Source organism: Mauremys reevesii, linkage group 16, assembly GCF_016161935.1.
Source record: "Mauremys reevesii isolate NIE-2019 linkage group 16, ASM1616193v1, whole genome shotgun sequence".
Taxonomy (NCBI): domain Eukaryota; kingdom Metazoa; phylum Chordata; order Testudines; family Geoemydidae; genus Mauremys; species Mauremys reevesii.
Window position 1 is genome coordinate 5,080,790 of NC_052638.1, and position 19,064 is coordinate 5,099,853.

General features: G+C 49.1%; 1 protein-coding gene across 3 annotated transcripts in view; it reads right to left on the bottom strand.

Moving 5' to 3' along the window:
• Positions 1–19,064, bottom strand: part of ST3GAL2 (ST3 beta-galactoside alpha-2,3-sialyltransferase 2) — an 86,319-nt gene that overhangs the window by 27,363 nt on the left and 39,892 nt on the right. Inside the window, exon 1 of one of the 3 annotated variants that reach the window (XM_039503223.1) lies at positions 3,008–3,257. The exons of the other annotated variants lie outside the window; for them this stretch is intronic. The gene's annotated coding sequence lies outside the window, so the exon portion shown is untranslated. Of the gene's footprint in view, positions 1–3,007; positions 3,258–19,064 lie in introns of those variants that run through there. 3 annotated transcript variants of the gene reach the window in all.

The following is a 19,064-nucleotide window of genomic DNA, read 5'->3' on the forward strand; positions in this document are numbered from 1 at the left end:
TCTTAGGGCCTGGAATAGCAGCTGTGGCCCCCCTAAACAGGGCTCCAGACCCAAGGGGCCCCAGAAACACAGACCCTGGAGTCCTGCCTACAGCACCCCTCTGAGCATCAGTCTACCCAGAGCTGGCACAGAGCTCTGCTTCTCCCAGCCACTCTGCCCACCTCCCTCTGGGCAGGGCTGGAGCAGCACAGAGAGCTTGGGATGGGTGAGCACCGCACCAGGAGCAGGACTTCCCAAAGAGAAGGTATTATCTGTGATTCCCCATCAGACGTGGGCTGCTCTCTTTACGGTGGTCCCTGGCAAGTTTCCAAGAACTCCCCTCTAGCTCTCCTGCACAAGGTGAGAGGAGAGAGTCACCTCGGAAACCAGCCAGCACTGTCCATGCTGCAGGTGTTGGCACCAACTCCTGCCATGGCCAGGATGTTTCTTCCACAGCCCCTCCCCCGTGACCTAGCTCCGCTTGTAACAAGTTAAATACAAATGAAAAGGGAGGATGTGCCAGCACGCCGGCTGAGTTACAAGCAAATACTAGAGGAGAGCTCCTTAGAAAGCCAGAACTAATATTTCCCCATTTCCTCTTCCCATCACAGCCCCCAAGTGCCCACATCCTGGTCACCTCACACATCATCGGCCAGATGCTTCCCACCACCTCTCCGCAGGCACAGGATGGCACTGGCGCGAGGGAATGTGCTTTGCCTCAACGGCACTTTCAGCCCAGAGGAACGCCGACCCTTCTCTGGCATGCGGAGCCCCAGACCAGGAGGGCTGGCCCAGAACGAGAGGGCAGAGCGCTTTGTGCGGCTTTGCAAGGCGACCTTGGCCCCAATTGAGATTTTGTAAAACACATACCAATAAAAAGCTCCAGATGGACAGAAATCCTCGAAGGAGACGATTTAAAGCGCGATTCCAAAGGAAAAACATCCCGTGGCAGCGAGTGAGCCAAACATCACAGCACTGTGCTAGTGCATGAGATCTGGAAGGGTGGGGCGAGAGGACTAACTCATTCCCACCCCCATCACCTGAGCTGAAGAAGAGGCAGAGAGGGAAGGCAGCACAATTAGCCAAGGAATCGGTGTCTTAAAAAGGGACACGGCTCTGCTAAGAATCTGATCATTTAAAGCCCAATCCTTGAAGCATTTCCTGAGGCACACAGCTGTTCCAAACAGGTGCAATTGCATTGTGAGGCCATTATCTCGGGAAAGCCTTTAAAAATCACAGCCTGTGATAAATCTCCTGGGAGCAGCTCAGCCCCTCCGCTCCTATCAAGCCATCTTTCTTGCAAGATTCATAGGGGCCCTTTGCAAGGTGGCAGAGAGTTGCTCTCACCAAAACATGGCAGCGGACAGCTCGCGATAACCTATGCCAAGCTGATAGTGTCCAGATGTTACATGCAGCGTCCGTACATATAGGAGACCCAGGGAAGGGAGAGCGGCTTTGACAGCTTGTGCTATTCAGATCAGAGGCCTGGGTGCAGGCCAGGACGCTGGGTAGATTCTCTTCGTGCTGTTGATCTTCAGAAATTTAAACAAGAGACAAGGTCATTTCCAGATTGGACTGTCAACAAGCTGTCGCAACACCCTCCCAGTGCTGGGCAAGCGTCACTGCTTGCCAGGCTGCCTCCAGCTAAAGCCAGGGCTTGTTCGGTCTGCAAGGGTCTCTCCTCTCCTCCACCGCACAATAGCCCAGAGGGTAACAGAGCTGCAGGGGGCATCAGACTCCGGTTGCCCTCCACGCTTCCCCAGCAAGGCTTCAGCCTGCAGGTGGGGGCCGTGTCCCATAGGACAACCACAGCTAGAGTTTTGTTAGAGCACTTGAGAAATTAAGACATTTACACAACAATAAATGTGACCTGATGCAAGGTCCTGACCCACTCTGTGTCTGAGCAGAATCCCCTGCCATGTGCCCTCTGAGTATGGGGATTGCCAGGGTGAATGCATTTCCCCAGCAGTCACAGTAGGTCACTTCCAGGCCTAAACACTGGTCTCGTGTCACCGTGCACCAGCTCTAGTGCTCCGCTCCAGAGGTGGTTGCATTTCAGTCCTGGGGAAGGAACTGCTGCATCTCTGTGGTTTATAAAGTGCTCTGGAGCTAGGATTTCTCAACCCAGGTTTATTAAACACAGAGATTAGGAACCAGTTATTCCTCTCAAACGCATTTAATCTCGCTGATGGATCTTATCAGTGCTCTGATGCTAGACATCAGACTGTTTCATCCCTTTGCTAGAGGGCTAGGAACTTGCTAGGCAGAACAAGCCATCAGTACCCTCTGGTGAAATCTGCTCGCCAAGGGGAACCACCCCCCAGGGCGCTGGCCACCCACAAGAGAGTCGCAGGGTGATTACGTGCACCTGACCCCACTGTTCGGCTGAAGCCCCCTCTCTGTCACAGGCGTGGAGGGGCAGCTGCAATGGGCACCTCCTTCTCCGGAGCAATGGAGCTAGAGCCATATGGCCCCATCACTTGTTGAGCAAATCGTTTGGTGCTGGGGATAGTGGGGAAGGGACAGAAATGCTGCACCTCCCTCCACCAGCCCCCGTTGTCCAACTACAAGCCTAGCACTGAAGCCCTGACCTCCCCCACAGGCCGAGCTCAGCAGCAGTCCTGTTCAAAACAGAGGCAGGGCCGAGTCAGCTGCCCCTTCCCCACACGCCTCCTGGCCTGTTGTCCCACAGCTAGAAGTACAAGAACATCAGAGATCTCTTCCACGAGATGCCTTCAAGAACATGTGCTACAAAGCCAGAAGCCTCCTGGCTGTGGTCTGGTATCCAGCACCTGCCCCCCAAAAAGGAGCAGAGTCTTAGTTTCTCAGAGTCCATCCAGTTCTGGGGCGGGACGTAGGGTGCCCGTGGACATCAACGCAAGCTACTTGCCAGGAATCACACACGGGCACTGGCAGCCGACTTCTTTACCACCCTCAGAACCTGGTGGATATTTAGCATCTCCGAAGCATTAGACAAGGGAAAGGGGCCCATTGCCTTAAAAACAGGAAGGAGACCACCTGCGCTCACCTCCGATCAGGTTCCAGCAACAGCCCTTGGGCATCTGTAGTCCCGGTGCCAGAGATCCTGCCGTACACTGAACCATAGTCCTAACTCTTCTCACACACCCACTCCCTGAAGCAGTGACTATCCAGTCAGAAGGCTGGCCTGGATCCAGGCTGGCCAAATTAGATTCCTCGGACATTCTTTAGATGCCCCACATGAGATCAAACGAGGCAATGTCCCGTTATCCATAATCCCCTCCGCCCGCCCCCCCAGCACTCATCTCCAGCTCTAATGATCTCCTCTGCTCCTGGCACAAAGGCTTATGATAATACGGCTGATCCGATCAGCTTTTATTTCTGCAGAACAGCTGAAATCTGCCTCCCTCGCTCCCTCCCCAGCAGGCCTGTAAGTTCCTGGAATATGCTCACGCAGCCCTAATCGGCATTTATTTTAATCACATTAAAAATGATTTATGGATACAAGAGAAAGCCACAGAAGCCATGTGGGCAGCCGAGCCAGGGTGGGGCTCAGCCACCGCTCCATGCTCAGAACATTCCCACCCCCTGCCAGGCAGAGCCCACGGCACTGGCCCAGGGGGTCAAAGGGAACAGACTGGATGGAGACAGAACTTCCCATTAGTCGCATGGCCATTGACTGCGGCCAGGACAGCTGGAGCTCTGCAGCTCCTCCTCAGCATGCAGCCCCCACCTCCCTGCCAGGATGGGTTAAAGAGGAGATGAAGACTGTCCTCATCCCACTGCAGAGGGGACCGACACCCCCAAACGGGGGCCAGCCTGCAAGGGACACCGGAGGACATTGCCAGAGAGAAGCACGGGCTGGAGGCTGCACGTGGAAGGAGTTTGGATTCAAGGAAAGGGGACGGGCGGGTGGTGATATGGAGGGCAGGATCTGAACTCCCCGCTCGAGGGAATTATTGGTCTGGCATCTTAGGAATTAGCCATAATGCTCCAACGGAATCAGGACGAATTTAAGGAAATTGCTGCAATACAAAAAACAGATTAAACCCTTCTCCTGAATTCAGATTACACTAAACACCCCACACCCACCCACCCACCATAAAAAAAAGTGAAGCCACAGAAGAAAAATTCTGTAGAAGATTTGATCCCTACAGAAAATTAACTTCACACAAATTCTTTTCTTGTTTTTACCTGGGCGACTGCCAAGAGGAAAAAACTGCCTGTATAATTCTAAATGTTACAGCACCATAATCAATGAGCTCCGTTTTGAGCAGATGAAGCAAAAGGTTTCTGGGCCAAGATGGACGATAGCCGTGAGATACGGAGGGACAGGAAGAGAGATGGCCTAATAAGTAACGTGGCAAATCGTCAACCTGGTCAAACCCATGTGGCTCTCAAAGCCAGCACTGCGTCTTCTTTCAAGATAAACCCGCCTCATTGTTTGAGGACAGAGAGCAGTGAAGGTTCTGCCCTGGCTTATTCTTCAGAATTCAAGTATTTCTCAAATCTAGGGAAGGTCTTTAAGCAAGGGAGACATTTGTTGCCTTAACATCTGCCATTTCCAGTGGTTTAGAAATATTTTCAGCTCTAAGCTGAATTACAATTTCCACTTTCTTAAAAGTCTTGACCATGTCTAGTCCCAAAATACTCCAAGAACGCAGAGTTCGAAGGGCTTGCAAAGCCAGGGGACCTTAGGGGTTAGACTTAGGCTGTTCCTCCAGCCATTGCCTTGGTAGTGGATATAAATTCATAACCAAGAATCAAGAGGCACAGTGCTCTGGTTGAAACAGAACGTTCATCCACCCCTGCTCTATACACAGCAGCCAGGGCATAGTTCGGGTTACAGCAGTCGCAAGTTTTGCACGGACTCTAATGACCCAAGATCATTTCAGCCCCAAATTTCCACACCATGGGGCACAAACGTGAACCCTGAACCCTTTGCATCTGCATCTGCTCTCGATCAAATTACTGCCATGCACATAACAAAACCAAAATCTGCCTGCATGGAAGGCTCACCCCTTAGTCTCCTGTATATGTCTAACCCATTCACCCCTGTATGTAAAAGCAAAATACCCAGATAAGGAAAAGGACGTGACCCATTCAATACAATTATCATCAATTGTTTGTTTAACCAACTTTGCTCTACAGCGGAAGGTAATTATTTTAGTATTACAATGGTATTTTAGTCACACACTCCTGCTGACAGAAAGTGCTAAAGTCATTTAATAGACGCTGCAGACCCAAAGGAGTGTGGGGCCCGCAGGCATGTGCGGACTAGAGGCCTGACACTGCCAGAATCAGAATTTTAGGGGCAAAAATCTTGCTCCTCCTCTAATAGCGCAGCTACCTCATTGATAGAAAATTAATGAAAGAGAGGGGGGACCAGTAAACACCCCTGATGTGCGTCCTTTGTAACAGGAACAGGGTCACTTACCTGACCTTTCCCTCCTAGCCTAACCTGGGCCATGGTTTGGCCACGAAGGGCTCTCCAAACAGTCTATCCCATCCCTTGTGAGTTTCCCCCAGAGATGACCTGTGTCAACAGCATCAAAAGCAGATTTCAAATCAATGAAGTTTATCCCCCTTGGGGGACCAATGTTTATAGACCAAATGTGAGAGCAGGAAATGATTATCTATAGTCGAGTGGCGATTCTTAAAGCTGGCGTGTTCCTCAGCAAAAAGGTTTCCGCTCTCAGCCCAGTGCTCGGATCTCCCGGAGGGGGATTTGGAAAAGATTTTAAAGACCACTTCTATCATCCAATTAGTCTTTTAATTACCCTGGGAATTTCTATCACCTTCTTTCCTAGAGGGACATTACCCGCAAAGAGGCCTGCAGGGGAAATCTCTTATTTATAACAAATAATTTTGCTAGCCCATCAGTATCCTTATAGACATCCTCTATATGGAGACATGCAGCTATTCCAGAAGAGCCTGACAGGTAAAGTCCATCAACAGACCATGTGATGGGATTGGCATCATAAAGAACAGAGCGAAAAAAAACTCACTCCCAACAACGTTTAGGGATAAGAACTTCAATATTTACATTAATCTTCCCCACACCTTCAACATCCACAATACTAAAAAGATAATTTCTCAGCAGAGAAGTTCAAATCCCTTCCAACGGGCCCTTTGATGAGCAAACTTTTTTCTATTTAAACCATTTCTTTATCGTTCTAAAAATAACGAATTTCCTAATGGAATCTGGTAAGCCCCTTTCTCTAATAGGCATTGCAATAATCTGAGGGTGTTTCTTCTAACCAGCGCAATACAGATCACACCAGATTATTTTATCTTGGATGGGAAGAGAATCTCTTTTTAGTAGCCAAATCATACCTTAACCAAACCCCGCCCCCCAATCAGTAAATGGTAGATGGGTGTATCATGCATCTTTAAGTTCCAGTAATTGGCTCTTCATGAGTAATAGGATGTTAGAAACTAGAAAATGTGCACCTAATTCAAGAATGGAACATGCTTCCCCAACCCAACCCATGTAGAAAGGGGACAATTGAACGACGGATCAACCCAAGGAGTTGGGGATCACTACCCAGTTTAGAAGCCACTGCGCAATTAGAGAAACAGGGACCAGCTGAAAAATCAGAACTACAAGAAACTATTGAACTGCTGCCTCTAAACTGAGATAAATGCAAAGTGGCCCTGAGCAGCACTGCATCCTCTGCCGTTCAACACCTCCAAGCAAAAGCTATTTAGGATTACTGAAAGTTTGCAACCCAAGCTGCAGAACTGGAATTAATTTGCAAACTAGATACCATCGGATTAGGCCTGAATAAAGACTGGGAGTGGTTGGGTCATTACAAAACCTAAATTTGATTTCCCCAATACTAAATTTCTCCCTACTGTTACTCACACCTTCTTCTCAACTGTCTGTAATGGGCCACTCTCTTACCACTTCAAAAAAGTTATTTTTCCTCCCATTACACACATTGAAGCTATTTTCCCCCATGTTAAGTATCTTGTCAAACTGTCTGAAATGGGCTATCGTCACTACAAAAGTGGGGTTTTTGGTTGTTTTTTTCCTCCTGCTGACAATAGCTCATCTTAACTAATTAGCCTCTTACAGTTGGTTGGGCAACTCCCACCTTTCCATGTTCTCTGTATGTCTATATATCTCCTCACTATATGTTCCATTCTATGCGTCCGATGAAGTGGGTTTAGCCCACGAAAGCTTACGCTCAAATAAATGTGTTAGTCTCTAAGGTGCAACAAGGACTCCTTGCTTTTGGGGGGTGGGGGAGAGATTAAGAATTTCTCCATTCCCAGTCAAGCATTAAAGTCTCTCAGAAGAACAACATTAGCTAATGGGTAGTTTTCCATAAGCGAGTCCAGCTCTGCCCAGAGGGACTCATTATAAAAGGAGACCCCAAGGGGAAGACAAAAACATTCAGGCTTCTTAGAACAACTTTATCTGGAACAATAAAACGAAAGGCCTGGCAACAGGAGTTACCCAGTGTTAATGGATTCAAAGTCTGGGAGATAAAGTCCCTTTCTTGGCTAGCCAAGTTTCCTGGAGGAAAATTAAATCAAAACGGGGATATATAACTCCTACCTTCCAAATACTGAGACCAGCAATATCTCAGGAGACCATCTTGATAAGAGTCTTTACACAGCCTCGATGAGACCCATCTGGTCATTCCATCGCAGGCCTCCGTTGAGAGACTGTCTTGGAACAGAGCTCCATGGGCTTTATAATTAATGAGGTCTCTTTTCCCCAGGATTATAATGGTTAGCCCTATGGGTCTGAGCCATTTGACTTTGCTTGCACAACAAGGTATAGGCCAACATCCAACCTGTTCTTCTGAGGAGCAGAAATTCTCCCCCACTGAACGTTTTTAGACCGTTTCCCTTTATCCATTTCTACTGGGTAATCTCTGCATCTAAAAAGAGCTCTTATATGCCAGATTTTTGTAACAGTCCACCAGTCCTTAAATTCCACCTCCACTCCCTTGAAGTCCTACATTAGAAAGCTTCTGTACCTGTTGAATTTGATTTCTAGGGAGAGACTACACCACCACTCACTCTAAGGCTACGTCTACACTACAAGCTGGGAGTGCAATGCCCCTGCTCGTGTATGCACTAGCTCAGTGAGAGATAATGGGAGTATAACAGCAGCGTAGCCACCATAGCGTGGGTGATGGCAGTGGTGGCACGGCTTAGCCTGCCAAATACAGATCCACCTGAAACTGGTGGGTATGGATCTGGCATGGCTTTGGCATTGCTTGTGCTACTATTTATACTTACCATAGCTCTCACTGAGCTAGCGCGAACATGTGAACATGAGCTTTTTCCAGTCCTAATATTGGCAATATATTAGAATTGGAAAAATTATATTAGGATTCGAAAATTACAGAGAAGGGCAACAAAAGTGATTAGGGGTATGGAACAGCTTCCATATGAGGAGAGATTAAAAAGAGACGACTAAGGAGGGATAGGATAGAGCTTTATCAAATCACGAATGATGCAGAGAAAAAGTGTCATTTACCCCTTATTTACCCATAACACAAGAACCAGGGGTCACCCAATGAAATATGCAACAGGTTTAAAAACAAACAAAAGGAAGTAATTCACACAACGCACAGTCAACCTGTGGAACTCATTGCCATGGGATGTTGTGAAGGCCAAAAGTATAACTGGGTTCATGGAAGATATGTCAATCATTGGCTATTAGCCAAGACGGTCAGAGACACAACCCCGTGTTCTGGGTATCCCTGAATCTGACTGCCTGATGCTGGGACTGGACACAGAGGATGGAGCACTCGATAATCACCCTGTTCTGTTGATTTCCTCTGAAGCATCTCGCACCGGACACTGTCAGAAAACAAGACACTGGGCTAGATGCGTGGCCATTCTTATGTTCAAGGAATCCCATTGCTAGCTCATAATATAAACGTAGCCTAATTCATCTATCCATGTTCCAGTCGGGCCTGTGACTGATCCGTTTCCATTCATATAAGCCAGGGCCACACCCTCCTCATTATTTTGGATTTCATCGGATTGAACCTGAAATATTTTCACTAAAACAAGGCTGGGAGGTTGGAATAATTCATGGAGGAGGACATCCTGCTGCTCTCTGATCTCAGAGGAGGGCACGTACTGGTGAATCAGAGCTAGTAAGCTAAATCCCCGTCCAGGAGCCCTCTCTCGCTAGTGAAGGAATGGGAACTGGTGTACCGGGCCCTGCATAAGTTTCAGGAGGAGATGTTTTCTATACCTCTGCTACAGCCCTCTCACCAAGGATTTGTGGGGTATGAAATCCATCAGCGGGGACTGGCCAGCACTGGCAGAACATACAGCTGGCTCCCGAGCAGTATCCAGAGGGACCACCTGGCCAGACCTTTGGGCTTGACTGAATATGGGTCCCTCCCAGGGACAGACGAATCCGCCCTGGGGTCAGTCTCAATCTGGCTGGAAACTGATGCCCGCTGGGTCTGTCTGGCTGAGTCTGCCTTCCTCCTCCCCTCAAGACCAGTCACTCACTCCCAGGGAGGCAGCAAGGACAGCACCCTGCAGGTTCTCTAGTTTGGCTCCCAGCCCTTTCCCAGATCTGAAGGGGGCCTGCTCTTTTATGCTGGAAGAGATGAACCTTGAATCTCAGCCCCAGCCCCTCACATCCTCTCCTGGGTCATCCCCAGGCTCCAGCCAAACGGTATCTGTGTCACAGGTGTTGGGAAGGGCTCTCTACTGAAGCATGACAGGGAAACCAACAGGGCCAACTCCCATGTTTTCACCTGTTCCCCAGCGCCCTGGGCGGGGGCAGCAGAAGAGAGATCACTCAACGTGTCCATAGCAACTTGGCCGCAGAGCGCTCTAAAATGCTATGCAGGGAGAGGCCATCCAGGGACACACAGGGCAGCCAGCTCGCAGCTGTGCAGAACTAGCAGGCGATGGAGGCCGCGCAAAGCCATTAGAGCTCAGCCTCCTGGGCCTTTGATACAATTGTGATGGGCCTGGGGGAGCTGGGCGACCCTCCTGCACTTGGCAGCACTCAGCCCAGCGTGCAGCATGTGGAAAGCGTCTTCCTTAGTGAGCGTAAGGAATACTTTGGTCTGAGCTGGGAGAGAATTCAGATTGGGCAGGGAGGGAATGCCAAGCCACAGCTGTCTGGGGCTGGCCTCGATATTACCCCTACCCTCTACTCTCCTGTGGAGTCCGGTAGCTCAGGGGCTGTGCAGGGGAGGAAGGGAGACAGAGCACGCGTACATCGGAAGTGGTTAGGCTCTTCCATGCCATGCTAAACCCAAAGGAAATTCCGATATGGACCAAGCACAAGACAGAGAACCAGGAGTTTTCGCGTTACCATCCCAGCTCTGCTACCAACTCACTGGTGGCCTCAGGGGAGTCACTGCACCTCTGTGACTCAGTTTCCCCACCCTTCAGATGAGGATAAAAACACCACTCCCCCCAGAAGCATTATGGGACTTGCTAGTTAACATCCAAAGGAGTACCACATCCTGTGTTACGTCCGGCTTCGGCTCTTCCACATCTCGGACGTTCCGTCGCTGGTTCTGATCTGGTATTCTAAGAGATCACCCACAGCAGGCCTGCCCCCAACAGCCAGGTGCTGCTTCAGTGAAACCAGCTGAGCCAAGCAGAGATGCCACGTGCCGCTGGGAGCGCCGAGCTGCTCTCGCCTTCTGTCCCGTCACCGCCTCTCAAGAGGATTCACGGGAGGGTCCAGCTAGAGAACCTCATCTCCACACCAGGTACGGGTCTGGCATTTGAAGGCAAGCAGGGGATTTGCATCTCTAATGGCCTCCCACGCTGCAGAGGCCACACCAGCCTTCCCAGGTGCCCACGCCACAGACGCGCCCCACCTTCCCAACTGAGCTCTGCCAGCTGATTCTGAATGGCACAGGAAATTAATGATCTCCAAAATGGTGGAGAATAAGAGAGAGATCTGCTGCGCTCTCCAGGCACCAGAGAGGGCACTGGGGAACGTGTCGCCTCCTCATGCCCCCCCCCCCCGCCAATATAGCTCAAACAGTCCCAGTATTATTCATAGAGACCTTGCACCTCACAGCTGAGCAAAACGGTGAATAATTAACCGGGCAAAACCTTGGCTGCTCCAAATAGCTTGAGCACACACCCGACAGCAGCCGCCTTCTGGTGTGTTCACCCTGCAGCCTTAGCTCTGGCCGTCTCTACCCACAGTGTCCATTGGAAGCTGCTCTCTTGCCCCGAGATGAGCAGACCTTCGAGAAGGAAACACTACCTGGAAAGTTCAGATCCCTGCCCTCCGGCCGCAGGTCGCCCTGCAGGCCCATGACAGGGCACAAAGAGAGATGGTCGGGCAACAGTTGGGATCCCATCAGTCAAATCTCCCCACAAGCACTTTCACGCTTCCGCCCAGGCTACTGCTGATCCCTGGGAGGAGGAGTCTGCCAGAGTCAGCCAGGCAGTCATCCACATCCCTCTGTCAAACTTGCCTCCACCACCAGGCTTGCAAAGCACGTGGCTACGGCATGTGATATGACCACGGCTCGTTACGTGTCACAGCCATCTCACCAGCACCTTGTGCTCCCCATCTGCCTGTTGGCTCCTTCTACTTCAATCATAAGCTCTTCGGGGCAGGGTCTGGGCACGCTTCCCTCCCCCCCAGAACACCTAGAACGACAGGGCTACTGCAATGCAAATAAATCTTCGACTTCTGCCCCTCAATCCACACCCACAATCCCCAGTGTGGTCATTGGGAAGCAAGGTGCAGATTGGAGGGTAGATCTGGGCAACAGGAGCATAGGTGCTAGAGAAGCCATGTTCTTCCAGCAGCATAGACTTGCCGAGGCTGCGTTGCATAACACTGGAGGGGTAGCAGCACGAGGGTAACTGAGCCCTGGTCTACACCGGGGGGGGGGGGGGAAATCCATCTAAGTTGCGCAACTTCAGCTACGTGAATAACTGTTGACGTACTTAGATCTACTCACCGCAGTGTCTTCACTGCAGCGAGTCGACTGCTGCTGCTCCCCCATCGACCCCGCTTGTGTCTCTTGCCGAGCTGGCGTACAGAAGTCGACGGAAGACCGCTCGGAGGTCAATTTATCGCGTCTAGTCTAGACGTGATAAATAGATCCCCTCTGGATCAATCGCTGCCACTGATCCGGCAGGTAGTGTAGACATACCCTGAGAGGCAAGTCCTCCCATCTAGCAAGGCCTTGCTCTATGGAAGAGCAGAAAGTGGGAAATCAGGAAGGAGAATAACTGAACTCCCGACAGCTCGGATATTGCCTGTCTCCAGAAGCCAGTTGTAATCAGGTCTTAGGTTATAATATGCTCACAAAAAAGCCATGAACACCAGTTATACCAAGTCTGATAGGGAAACTGGAGAGATGCTCGAAGTTCTCATGGGCTCCTTCAATATTCAAATCACATGGATACAATAGACACCCTGGATAAGCCAACTTCTCTTTGTTGGAAAAATTCCAAGAGGATACCGGGGTCTGGGATAAGTTATGTGAGGTAGGTGATGTGCTAAGGGTACGAGCTTGTGGCTTAACATCTTAGTTCTTCTACGGGCTCCCGACGAAGACATCCCAGGGATTGGTCGGAAATGCTATCGCCTGCGCCGAGATTGTTGGGCCCCTGTTCAGAAGAGACTGTACCAGTATCCTCAGGGCGAGGCCTCATCAGGACCCCAAACTTTATGCAGTATTATTGGGTATTTCCACTGGACTAATGGAAAGCAGGATTCAGAAGGAAAGCCTGTCCAATTTAAGACCTTCTTGTGCTCCTCCATGGGCGCTGCAGAAGGAACATATACTTAAACAAGACTCTTGATTTAGTACCATTGGGCCAAACCCTCAGCGGGTGTAAATTGACAACTCCGCTAGCTTCAGTTGTGTTATGCCAGTACACACCAGCTGAGGATCTGGGATAGAGTAAATTCATTATGAGGGTAACTGGAGTTACTGTACAGGGAGGAGCCATTTCCTCTATTCAATGTTTTGTTTCACCGAGTTTAACTAATTGGGAGAGTCTTGTAGAAAGCAGCATCAAATGTTACAGTAGCCTCTTTGAGGCTAGAGAATTACATCAGTTACAGGATGGAGTCGAATCTTCTCTCACGCAGCCAAAAGAAACAGCAGAACTAGAAATATAAGACAAGGAAGTTATGGACTAACTGACCATTTCACTCCTGGACTCTCAATGGAAAGAGGTTAAAGATAAGCAGTTTGCCTAACGTGAAACTAAACTACAAAGAAGTGGTGAAAGATTCTCTTCCCAGTGGAAGAGAGAGAGCAAAATGAGATTTTAGCTGCCTTTAACTTGATGAGATTGCACCAGAAAAAAAAAAAAAAAGAAGGAGAGACAAGATGGTGGTGGTAATATCTTTTACTGGCGAAAGAGACAAGCTTTCCAACTACACAGAAGTTGCTCCAACAAAAGATATTACCGTGTCTCTCCCATACCTTGGGAGCAAACAAACACTGCAAACCTATTTTTTAAAAAAAGGGATTCTATTGATTTTATTCTAACCCCACAAGGCTGCGGTTGATGAAACGACTGCCACACGGCCAGTGCTGAGAGGCTGCAGTGGGGAAGTAAACAGAGACACAAACTTGCTATTGCCTAGAGAGGGAAAATGGCTTACAAAAGCCGTAGGTGTGGCCAAAAGTATCGCTGGAAGACGAAATAGCAAATTCTCCACACAGGAAGCAGTCTTAAAAGCAAAACAATGAAGCTGTAACAAATTGTGAAACTCGCTGTTTCTAGCAAGTAAACGTACTATACCAAGGACATGGCCGGCTGATACTATACCAACCCCCGGCCCCAGTACAGAGAAGCACTAAAACAGGAGCATCAACTTGAAGCATGAGACTGTCAATCAAAGGCTATTAATGTAAAGTTACACAAGTGCTCTGCTGGATCAGGGCCATGACTGGAGATGCCACGTAGGGCGTGTGGTAGAAGAGAAAAGTGTTGGAAAAACCACTGTGTTAAAAAAAACAAAACAAAAAAACCCCACAACTTAAAAGCCGTGTGGCATCCTTTAAGTTACACAGCAGAACATTCTTCTCCTTCTGGATCCCGAGACTCCATTTAAACTGAGACTGGATTTAATTTCAGTTCTATATTTTGAATGGATTAAAGAGTTTGCAAGTGAAGCACAGTGGGGAATTCTGCCTGTGCGTTTCCCAGTGTGAATACCAATACTGGAGGTTACAATGTGGCACAGGACTCTGTTAGTTTACTATTTCTTAGCTTCTCTTCTATTTGAAATTTGTATTCAAGCTGTTTAATAGCTGTGGAGCAGGGTGTTGCGAGAAGGAAAAGAGTTAGAGCAGTGGTTCCCAAACTGGGGTTCGTGAAATGTTACGGGGGTTCTTGGGAAAAAATTCCCTAATGGTGGGCAGAGCTGTCTATAGGGACCCCAGGCAGCAAGGGGCCAGCAGCCCGTTGCCCCTGGACTTCCAAGAGCTAAGCAGATCAAAGCAAGCCTATATCACACTGAGGAGATTTAAACTTCAAGACTCCTTAGAAGAAATGGAAAGGGAGGTGGATATTTTTTGCTGTTTTTTAAATTAAATAGGCAGCTAGTCTTGTTTTTAAAATTATTATGAAGAACAAGTTTAAGCTTTGTTGTAACATGTGTTGTTTGTAGGGTGACCAGACAGCATGTGTGAAAAATCAGGATGGGGGTGGGGGGTAATAGGAGCCTATACAAGTAAAAGACCCAAAAATTGGGACTGTCCCTATAAAATCGGGACATCTGGTCGCCCTAGTTTGCCTGGTCTGCTCAAGACCTGAATGCTTGCGTAGGAGGAACAATTTGAGTTGGCTTCTTAAATACCTTCCTGCTGTTTCACATCCGATACTCCTTGGTGAAACATAGGAGCTGTAGTAAGAGGAGGCCCTGAGATGTAAACCTTGGTGTCAGAGGCCCAGTATGAGGCCTAAAGCCTGAACTAAAGTAATGGTCAGGACTTTGCCAACATAAAGCAAAGTTAAGCTGTGAGCCAGAGGCAGGCCCTGCTCACAAGAAGTCGGCAAGGAAAGGGCTGATGCTGCATAAACATATACCTACAGTGTGTTAGATATCAGAAATATAAATACGGTGCCAGGACACTCTGATACTGGAACATTCCACACAGATAACAAGGAACAAACTGACCCATCCTGAAGACAGGGTCAGAAGGGTAATATGATGGATAGAGTTGTTTTGTTCGAACCAACGTGTACAAGGTGAGAGGTGGCACCTTGCTATGTAGAGGGGTTGCACCTCAATATGTCAGGAGCGATGTGTAACTTGTTTGTACCTGTGTATAAGACTACATCTCTGGGGCGGTGTCTGTCTGGCCTAGGGGGCAGTGGAAAGTCCCGCCACTGACTGAGTTGGTCCATTGTCAGGGAGCACATAAGTACTAGCTAGCAGCACCTTAGCAGCACCTTGGACTTCTATGCCAGGGAAAGCTGGAGACTATGTTTCTCTTTGACAATAAACCTGGCCGGGTGCCTTCGTACCTTACTAGAGTCTGTGGTCATTGTGGGTTCTCTCGGGTCTGCTGTGTCAGCGATCTGCGCAGAGCCGGGGCAGCACACAGAGGGAACACACACACACGCAGCCAATTGATATCAACACTGAACAGAGCAGAGCGCCACACTGGTAGCATCTGACAACAGGAGCCTTGTCTTATAACAGGCTTATTCCAAGTGATACAAGCTACGAAAGTGAGATCTTGGAAGAGAGTGTTGCCATTTTCATAATGTAATAAAATACTGTAATAAATAATAATTAATAAATAGTGTGTAATAAGCATGTCAAACAAATTTTATATTTCCAAGATCCCTGCTTTTATAATTTATACTCAGGTAAAGGAGACAATCCCTGGAAATATTCATTTTGAGGAGGGGATTTGCGAGACTTGACATTTTAGTGAAAGGAGTTCACAGGTTGTTAAAGTTTGGGAACCACTGAGTTATTGGGACAGATACTCTTGACTTAAAATAGCCTTGTGCCAATTCACAGTGGCTGAAGATCTGAAATGCAGATGACTCCAATGTGTGTAAATTGTACAGCCAGGCCCTTGGTAAGAGGTAGGTGTCTTTTTAAAAACAAATAGTAAAAGTGAAAGATATTTCGTATTTAAGTCACACGACCCAGCCTAGCCATGTGGCTTGCTGTCTCCCTCTAGTGGCAATCCATGGAAAGAGGTTGATGAGTCTGCTATTGCCTCTTAGCTCAGTGGTTCTCAACCTGTGGTGGGATCCATGAACCATGCCCAAGGGGTCCGCAAAAGACTTAGACTGAAAACGGACTGAACAGAATTCACCTGTATATACACATCACCAAAGGGGTCTGCAAATGAAAAAAGGTTGAGAACCACTGGTCTTGGCTAAGAGACCTGGTCCTTCAACTCAGGCTGACGAGGCTCATGCTCTCTGATCTGGGGGGGGGGGGGGTGTCCCAGGTTCAATCTCCAAAGACAACCCCGCTAGGACAATAGTTTGCCGTGAGTTTTCACAAGAGACGCAGGAATCAAATCCTGAAGTTAGGCACCAGATGTGAAGGTGGCAGAGACAGAATTATCCCAGCTAGGGAGGCAGCCCTCAGAGCTCCACTGCAAGCAGCCTTGGGCTCTTGGCTCTCCAAAAAAGCAGCAAAAACCCCCAAAGCAAGAACCTACTTGCTTCCTCTTCAGAAGTCTCATGCCTGAGCAGGCTGCAAGCAGATGCACGTGGGAGGCGGGGAGGGGGAGCTGCTGAGCAGTGTGTGCTCTGCCCAGAAGTGTAGGACAATATTTGAGATTTAAAATTTGGGTGTGAATGTTTAATGGCAAAAAGGTGCCAGACTGACAGCGCTGGAGATTGGAGTCCTCTAGTGCAGGGCCTCATCCTACTTCCCATCAGTGCAGAGTTTGAGCCCCTTCCCCAGAGAAGCCATCACTGGTGGACTTGGGGAAGAGCCAGATGCTCTGTTTCAGGTTACAGGAACTCTGCTTGGTTTAGGGTCCTTTCTGAAGGGTCTGGGGGGGGGGGGGAGAACAGATGCAGGGGACACCTGATGCTGTGAATGTTGCTCCTGATTGTGGAGGAAAACCATCATCAAGAGGAAGGTTCCTACAGCTTTTCCTAACAGGCGCCCCACAGTGAGAGGCAGTTCCAGAGTTCACAGGCAGAGCCTCTCTAACAGGCGGATCAAGCCAGCCTGAAGGCGGGGGACTCAGATTTCAACCCTGCCCGTTTAGATCTAAAGGGATAGGTCAGGTCTGCAAGTGCAGAATCCTCCTTCCCTGGCCCTGCCCCAGCAAGGCAGAGAGATTTGCAACAGGAGCGCTGGCAATAGCAATAGCCCATCTGATCTTTCACTGAGGTGCCCATCCTCACTGCTCCATTCTCCACCCCCGGGTTCCCAGGGGCACCTCTGAGGAGGAAATCATTTCACACACATTCTTGCTATGTAGTATCTCCCTTGGAAAAACCCAACACACTCCCACTCTTACACAAAGTCCAGCCAGAATAAGGAGATTGTGTGTATTGCTGTAGGAAGATCAGACACACAAAATCTTCAAATGAGACTGCCAGGTTAACCAAGTTTAATACTAGATCAGGACATATTGCTGCATGCTCACTGCATCCAGAGTGCACATCAGTAGCGTCTAAAAGCTTTGCTCCTCTGATTTTTACAGTAAGTCTACACTGCTATTTATTATTTATAGGCTGCGGACAATACAAAGCACTCTATGAGATGTGTAAAAGAAGCACAAGGATCTCAGTATAGCTCAGCGAGAACGTGACAATATTTCAGATGCCAGAGAAGGCAGATTCAACCCAGCCCAACTTGCTGTTGTAACACTCCCCTCAGGAGCGACAACACAGAGGAGGCGTGTCAGGGTTCCATTTTTAAAGAGTTACTTTGGTGCTATTCACAGATACATCAAACTAGATATTCATGTTGCATAGGACCAAGAGCCCTATGCTGGCAAGGAGGGGGATGGTTTGGTGGCAGACACTATCATCCTTCTTTGGTGTGGCATTTTTAAATTAATAGAACGGAGAGTCCTTGTGGCACACTGTTCTTTTTGCTGACACAGACTAACACGGCTGCCACTCTGAAACCTTAAATTAACAGGACAGTCTTCATTCATTAGTCCAGTTCCGTTACGGCCGCCACCATGTTCTTGTCCACAAATGCTGCTGGGAACGAAGGGAGTTACAGCAATGAGCAGCCAGTGCTTCTGTCATCACCAAGTACAGTTCAGACCCAGAGGATGCAGGACATCAGGCATAGCAACAACAACAAAGGCCACTTGAGGCGAGGGTTCTGACCCCAGGCAGCTAGCTAGGTGCCTTACTACATCCCACCATGCTCTGCCCATTGGCAGCTGAAACCTGCTGCTGCTAGTTCGCGTGTGGAGGCATCACTGCCCGTTCCAGGAGAAAACACACAAGTTATTCTGGAATCTTTACCACTCAGACACTAGTTTCAGCCTCGGCAGCATAAGCTCTGCAGCCCCAGTGATCAGCGAGCGGCTTTGACGGCAGCTAACACCCTCAGGGCCACTCGCTCCCAGACCACATCCCAGACTGCTGGCACATGCCCTCAGACCCAGAGTTTTAGTTGCTGTCTTCAAGACCCACTGTGGCCTCTTCCCGGCGGAGCTGTATGCCACTCGGGAGGATCCGTACCCCTTGTGGAAGAGCTTTAGGGAATCTCTGCCAGATTTCAAAGCACGTGGGGCTGGGGGGGCGGGGGAGCAGCGTCAGGTATTAACATCCCTTCTACTGTTGGTCCCTGAAATGGAGACCTCCTCTCCCACAATGGAAAATCAGACCAGCTTATTAGGGGAACGTGGGGGGGGAAGAAGAGTGGCTCCTTGCCAGCTTTGAAGATTGTCAGGAACTCACGGAGACAGAGGGCAAAGAGTGCTCAAGAGCAAAGACTGAACTAAAACCAGAGGCGAGATCTGTCAGCCCCTATGGGGAGAGTCAGTCTACAGCCAGCAGAGTCGCTTGTGCCTTGAAGCCTCTATAATACCTTGAGCAGGGAAGCGATTATCTGCCTGTACAGCCGTTCAGGTCAGAGGTACCTCCTAGAGGCTGCCATCTTCAGCCCCTTCTGCAGTGGGGGTTTCCCAGGGGCTGCTGCTCTCAAT